Raw genomic sequence first — 6,882 nt, 5'->3', positions numbered from 1 at the left:
TTTGTAACTTTTTTTCTCTTGTCTTGCCATGTTTCATAATTACCTACTTTCTAAATATATCTTCTTCTCCCCCTATCCATGTGGCTAATGTGTCTGCTTCATCAGAGCTCTCAGCACAATCCCTTGCACATAGCAGGAAGTAAATTAGAAGTGTGTTGAATGACTGAGCGAATACCTAGTTATTTCCAAGCAAAGCCTTTCTCTCTCACATGTCAAAGGGAAACGTTGGTTTTGACCACTCTGCATTTTTAACTCCAGTTCTCTTTATGTATATATTTTCCATTTATAAAAACATTTGAAACCTGCTACTCTATTGTAAAAATCAGTTCTTGCATCTAGCTCTTTACACACACACACACACACACACACACACACACACACACACACACACTGCATCTTAATTTTATTTTTTGCATTAGTAGTTCTGGCACTTTGCAATGGGCTTTTGAAGTCACTGCTGGCTTCTTTCTCAGTAGCGCTGTAGGCTGACTATGCAAAGTCCTCTCAGCCTTTCCTGAGAGGGGGGCACCCTTCCAGCACAGATGTTTTTCCAATTTTTCTTCAGTTTACTAAAATTCAATTTATACCAATGATCCAGTTCCATGAATATATAATACCCACTGAGTAGCAGGCATTCAGGAAACTATCAGAAACTGTCAGGATTCCTCGCACTTTTGAGTGAGTGACGGATTGAGCAGCCCCAGGTATTTCTGAGACTCAGTCTGAAAAGAAATACCCTCAAATCTATGTCACCTTGTGGAATCCCTGGTGATTAGCTCTTGGGCATTGTTTAAACACTGTTTCAGGATAAGCGAAACTTGTAAATTGATTTGTGCAAACACATGTATATTGCTTATTGCCTTGTCATTGGCATGATGCGTTTGTTTTTTCCTGCTGAATACTCTTCATTTCTTGAGGCGCTGAAGCCCAGCATCACTCAGAGAGGGAAGACAGGCCAGTGGGGAGGCTGTTGATGCATCATCGCTAATGATGTTCTAGAAACCCCTGTTCCAGAAACCCCTGTTCCAAGCTACTATTTGGAAATATTCCACATATGGTGGAGCCTTAGAACCTTGTCTCTTTTTACTATTTCTTTCCCCTGTGGGTGCTTTCATATGAATGAATGTTTGTGAGACTGGAATTAGTGTTAGATGCAGGCCATGCAAGTATCAGCTCGCTTTTCCACACAAATGGTGGCCTATCGCCCTCATGTGTCTGTACCTCGAGGTTCACTGGTAGCCGAGCGTCTTAGAAGTCATTTCAGCCGCTCTGCTATAGCGGACATTGGATGACTGCCTTCGGGGTCCATCCCCTCCTCCTTCCCTGGAGAACTCAGGTTTTCATTTACCTGTCCGTGTTCCCTTACAAAGCTTCTGGGAAACATGCCCTTCTCTGCTGATTAGCCAGAGTTAATCAATACTTTCCATTCTCGTATATGAGCTGAGATTGCACAGTCCAGATGAACCTCAGGACTCTGGCTTGGAGAGCTGGGGCAGAAGCACCCTGTTCTCCAGGGGAATGGAGCAGGAACCTCTCCTCATGGTTGGTAAGTCTCCCACGACCAGGAGAGGACCAGGCTTGGGATGAAACTATTGTCGTTGACAGCGGGCAGAGAGATGAGAAGACATGGAGTCTGAGGATTTCCCATTTATGTGACTCCGTAGATCTCCTTTATTATTTAAATTGGTTTGCAGTGGGTTTTCTGTTAATTGCAACATAAAGGCTCTTAACTGATTTGGGCACATATAAATCGACCTCATGTTTTTAATGGCCTTACCATAAGCATATTACAATATACTTAATATACATTCAGGTTATTCCAGTCTGCTAACCATACCTTAAAAAGTAACTGCATATCTATCTTCATACACATGTTCAAGTCAGTCAGTCAGATAGACTCTTAGTCAAATTGGAGACCTTGGGATGCATGCATAGTGAATTGGATAGACTATATTTGGAAATACAAACAAAGAACTAGTGAAAATGTTGCCTTTTTGTTTTTCTTTTTCAATGTTTTTATTGATTCTTTAGAGAGAGAAGAAAGGAGAGGGAGAGAGAGAGGAACATCAAAGTGAGAGAGAAACATGGATCAGTTGCCTCCCATGTGCACCCCTATAGGGAACTGAACCCGAAACTTGGGCATGTGACCCTTCCAGGAATCGAAAGGGGTGACCTTTTGGTGCACAGGAGAGCATTCAATCAACTGAGCCACAGTGAGCAAGTTTCCATATAGTTTTTTTAAATGACTTTTAAAACTCACATGGAATTGTATTTTTCCTAGAAAAGAAAAAATTGCACTTAGAAGCATTAAACCGTGTATGTTTAAAGGTGTCTTATAAATAATCGGGTCCAGCTGCTTCACTTTACAAATGAGAAAACTGAGTGCTGGGAAGTTCAGGGATCTGTCCACACAGCAATTTGGAGCAGAGAAGAAATGAGAGTCGGGGTTTCCAGAGTGCTCACTGCTGTTCTCCCCTAACCAGGGAAGGTCCCTTCTGGAGGCGGGGAAGCTGTGCCTGGAACAGAGTCGCACGCGTCTAGCCTGTGGTTACCATCCCCAGCGCCCAACCGGGAGTTGCAACTGCCATTGATTAAACAATGAATCGTGCATATGAGTAAATCCTAAAACAATAAATTCTTGCCACGCCCCATGCAGGGAGGGGGTTAGTTCTGTCTTAGGGGCAGGAAACCGAGGAATTGAGGCTAGTGGCCTACCTGAGGGTGCAGGCAGTGACGCCTCAAGCTGCACCTGAAAGGATGTTTTCCCAGGAAGGGTCTGCCGGGGCAGGCTTGCCCAGAAGCACGCTGGGCTTTGTGATGTGAATGCAGAGAGGGGGCTTCCCAGCACCTCCTTTTTTTTTTTTTTTTTAAATTTTATTATTGTTTAAAATATTACAGATGTCCCTTTTTCTCCCCAATGACCCGTTCCACCGCGTTCCTTCCCCTCCCCAGTCCCTCTCCCCACCATTGTCCGTGTCCTTGGGTTGTGCATAGATGCACATAAATTCTTTGGTTACTCTCTCCCCCTCCACCCACCCGCCCTCCTCCGTCCCTCTGACATTCATCAGTCTCGTCTATGCTTCCATGTCATTGAATCTATTCTGTTCATCAGTTTGTTAAGTTCTTTAGATTCCACGTATAAGCGAGATCATGTGATATTTGTCTTTCGCTGCCTGGCTTATTTCACTCAGCATAATATTCTCCAGGACCATCCATACTGTCCCAAAGGGTACGAGATCCTTCTTCTTTACAGCTGCGTAGTATTCCATGGTGTGGATGTCCCACAGCTTTTTTATCCACTCATCCACTGATGGGCACTTGGGCTGTTCCCAGCACCTCCTTTTATTGCGCTAATGTCAGAGGGCTTGTTCTTGACAAAGGTTAGCCAGACTGTCCTGCTCCAGGACCAAATGAAGGGAAGAGTGAAACAGTCAAGCAGCTATGAAAAGACTTGGAAAACTTAAAATACAAAAACTCATGCCTGGAGATGGAGGGTTTACTTTGTTTAAACCGAAGGTCACAGATGTGTTTATTTACTGGACAAATTAGAAAAACTTCTTAATATCTCCCATCTCAAATTCCCACATTTCAAAATTTCCTCACTCCAATGACTCATATTAGTTCCTGAGTATTGCTCCCATCTTCAAATGTCTTTAATTGTGGACATTCACTTGTTCCTCTCTTTGCCTTCAAAGGAAATATGATTTTTAAAACTGGAAAGTGTCATTTAGCACAATAACTCCATTTTACAAATAAGAAAAGGGAATCCATAGATTTAATGGATATGTAGCAAGTCTATGGATAGCTCAGTCTAATGGCTAGATTTTCTGACCCCCTGCCTCATCATATCTGTAAATATAGAATCAGAATTAATTAAAAAATAAATATTCACTAAAGAATAGACAAGTCTAACTGTTCTTACAGTCATTTTTTAAAAACAAACTATTGTTAGAGATTCATGTGGAAGCTTATAGGTATGATATTTCATGATTATAATTTATTTAAAAATACTTCAAGAAAATAAGTGAAGTAACATGTAAAATGTAAGCAAGTGTTAAATCTAGGTGATGGGAAAAGGGTGTATTGTTTTCTCTACTTTATTTTTACTATTTAAAGATTTTTTATAAAAAGAGAAGAAAAATCATACTAACAACATTAAGTATGTCCTGGAACTTAAAAGTTGCCTTTTTCTAAAATAAGACACATTTCATTGATGAAAATCTAGAAAGCATTGGTTTACCAAAGAAAAACAAAGTAACTGTAACCTGCTCGTGGCCCCATTCAGAGAAAACTATTGTCAACATGTCGAGGGTACACGCTTCTAATCAGTGTCCTATGTACAAATTCACATACCTTTACCTGTAAACATGGATCACACCTTAAGTTCATTTCATAATCATTTTTAACTTAACATATAGTAAATATTTTCTATATCTTTTCAGGGATGCATGTTGATTTGTCATTACATTTGTCCTTCGGTATTCCGGGGCATTGGTTCTTCGACCCTCATGGATACCAAAATCCTCGAATGCTCAAGTCCCTTATATAAAGTGGCATGGCATTTTCATATAACCTATGTCAGCGATTTTCAACTGGTGTGACACAAGAATTGTTAAAAACATGCAATACCTGACTATATAGTCAGGGGCATTGACCTCTTTTCCCTTAGATTTTCAAATTAAAAAATGACAACAACCCATACAACAATACCTGTCTAGTAGGAGTGAATCAAGACTATACCTATGTTTTTTATCAGATCAGCAAAAAATCTATTTTTTGGTATGCAGCAGAATTTTAGTAATTAGTTTCTGTGTGCTATGAGATGAAAAGGTTGAGATTCACTGACCTACACACATCCTCCCATGTACTTCAAATCATCTCTAGATTATTTATCATATCGAATATAATGTAAATACTACATCGATAGTTGTTTTACTGTATTGTTTAGGGAATAATGCCAAAAAATGTTTGTCCATGTTTAATACAGACATAACCATTGTAGGCCTAACTACATAAGACATGTCAGCAACAATGTAACATTTTTTTTTTGGTGATTGATCGTATTGGTGGATGTGGAACTCTCGGATACTGAGGGCTGACTATATTTATATAATCAGTCTCCTCTTGTAGGCCATTGTGGGATTTTTCTCCACTATGTAATGATTAGCAGCAAATCTCTGATGAGCATTCTTGGAGTCCACTCTGCACATATCCAAGATCATTTCCTCAGTAGCATTACAGGGTCTTCAGCACCTGCCAGGCAACTGCAGTCAATGAAGTCTATATATTTTTACTACCTTTATTTTATAGATAAAAACTTTAAGCTAAGAGGTAAGTACATAGACTTAAAGCTGTGTCTACTAATCTTTGGAGTCCACATTCTGGTTCTCCGACATCAAGCTCCCTTGGTGTTGAGCCATTGAAGTATTGAGATTTGTTTGTTACAGCAGCTACCATTATCCTAACCAATACAAGGATGCTTGCTTTGTATGTTTTAAAGACCATTGAGACCTCTGCTGGAGTCTTTCCAATTTGTCAAGGAAATCCAATGCCCTTGCATGGATGTTCACTTAACTCAATGCTGTTTCAGTCCAACATTTGCTCTGACAGATGTTATTGTCTTGGGGAGAAATAAATCGCTGCTTTAAAAAGTTACTCATTTCTTTTGTGGAAAAGAATCCTTTCCTTCTTTCTTTCTTTCTTTCTTTCTTTCTTTCTTTCTTTCTTTCTTTCTTTCTTTCTTTCTTTCTTTCTTTCTCTCTCTCTCTCTCTCTCTCTCTCTCTCTCCTCCTTCCTTCCTTCCTTCCTTCCTTCCTTCCTTCCTTCCTTCCTTCCTTCCTTCCTTCCTTCCTTCCTTCCTTCCTTCTCTCTCTCTCTCTCTCTCTCTCTCTCTCTCTCTCTCTTTCTTTCTTTCTTTCTTTCTTTCTTTCTTTCTTTCCCCTCACTTACTATAGTTATAGCTTTCCTTCATTCCTCTGATACGCCCATTTCTTTCTCTCTAGTAGATATCCATTCTAAAGTGTTCGATATATTTACATGGATTTGTATATATTCTCTTAGCATTGGTTTATTGTTTGTGTTTTAAATATACTTACATAAAATTGTGCTATAGATCTCGTTATATTTCTTACCGTTTTCACTCAAAAAAACTGTTTTCATACTTTATCTATATTGTGTATTTATCTCTAATTTGTTAATTCTACCTGTTGCCTAGACTGTCACTCCTAGAGATGGACTTCTAGATTGCCTTCAACGCACCACAGCTACAAATAATACAGTGGTGAATGTGTGTGCCCCTGTGGCGCTGCATAGTAATTTCTTAGCAGATACGAGGGATTGCTGGGTCATGGGACATAAATACTGCCAAGCTGTTTTCGAGAATGGTCCACCAATTTACATTCTCAGTGTCTGAGGGTCTGGAGGCCCCACATCACCTTCCCCAATTGGCATTATCCTCTCTTCCAACTTTGTTGCATTCTGATATGTGCGGAATAACATCTCATCTCTGTTTTAATTTACATGCCTCTGATTAATAACGGGTGTGTACATCTCTTAAGCAATGTCTTTGCCGTTTGACTTCCCCTCCTGTGAACTGCCTGTGTTTCTGAGGCAAAACAGCAGAGCATTCCAATTCTTCAAAATCCATATGGGAAATCCTCTAGGAAGTGTGGAAAAAACATATCTGGTGTCCAATTTCAGCTTCCCTTCAGAGAACGTTACAGGTTATCTACAACCTGATAGAGTCGTTCATTCATTCATTCCAGAAATATGTGCCAAGCACTATATTATGTGTTAGGAATATACAGGGGAATATAAATTACCTGGCCCCTGGCCTCTTGGTATCTGTGAGATGAAGGAAGTGATAAATCAGTGGTCTGTTGT

The sequence above is a fragment of the Miniopterus schreibersii genome, assembly GCF_964146895.1.
Source record: "Miniopterus schreibersii genome assembly, chromosome: 13".
Lineage (NCBI taxonomy): Eukaryota > Metazoa > Chordata > Mammalia > Chiroptera > Miniopteridae > Miniopterus > Miniopterus schreibersii.
This window is presented reverse-complemented; position numbering follows the sequence as displayed.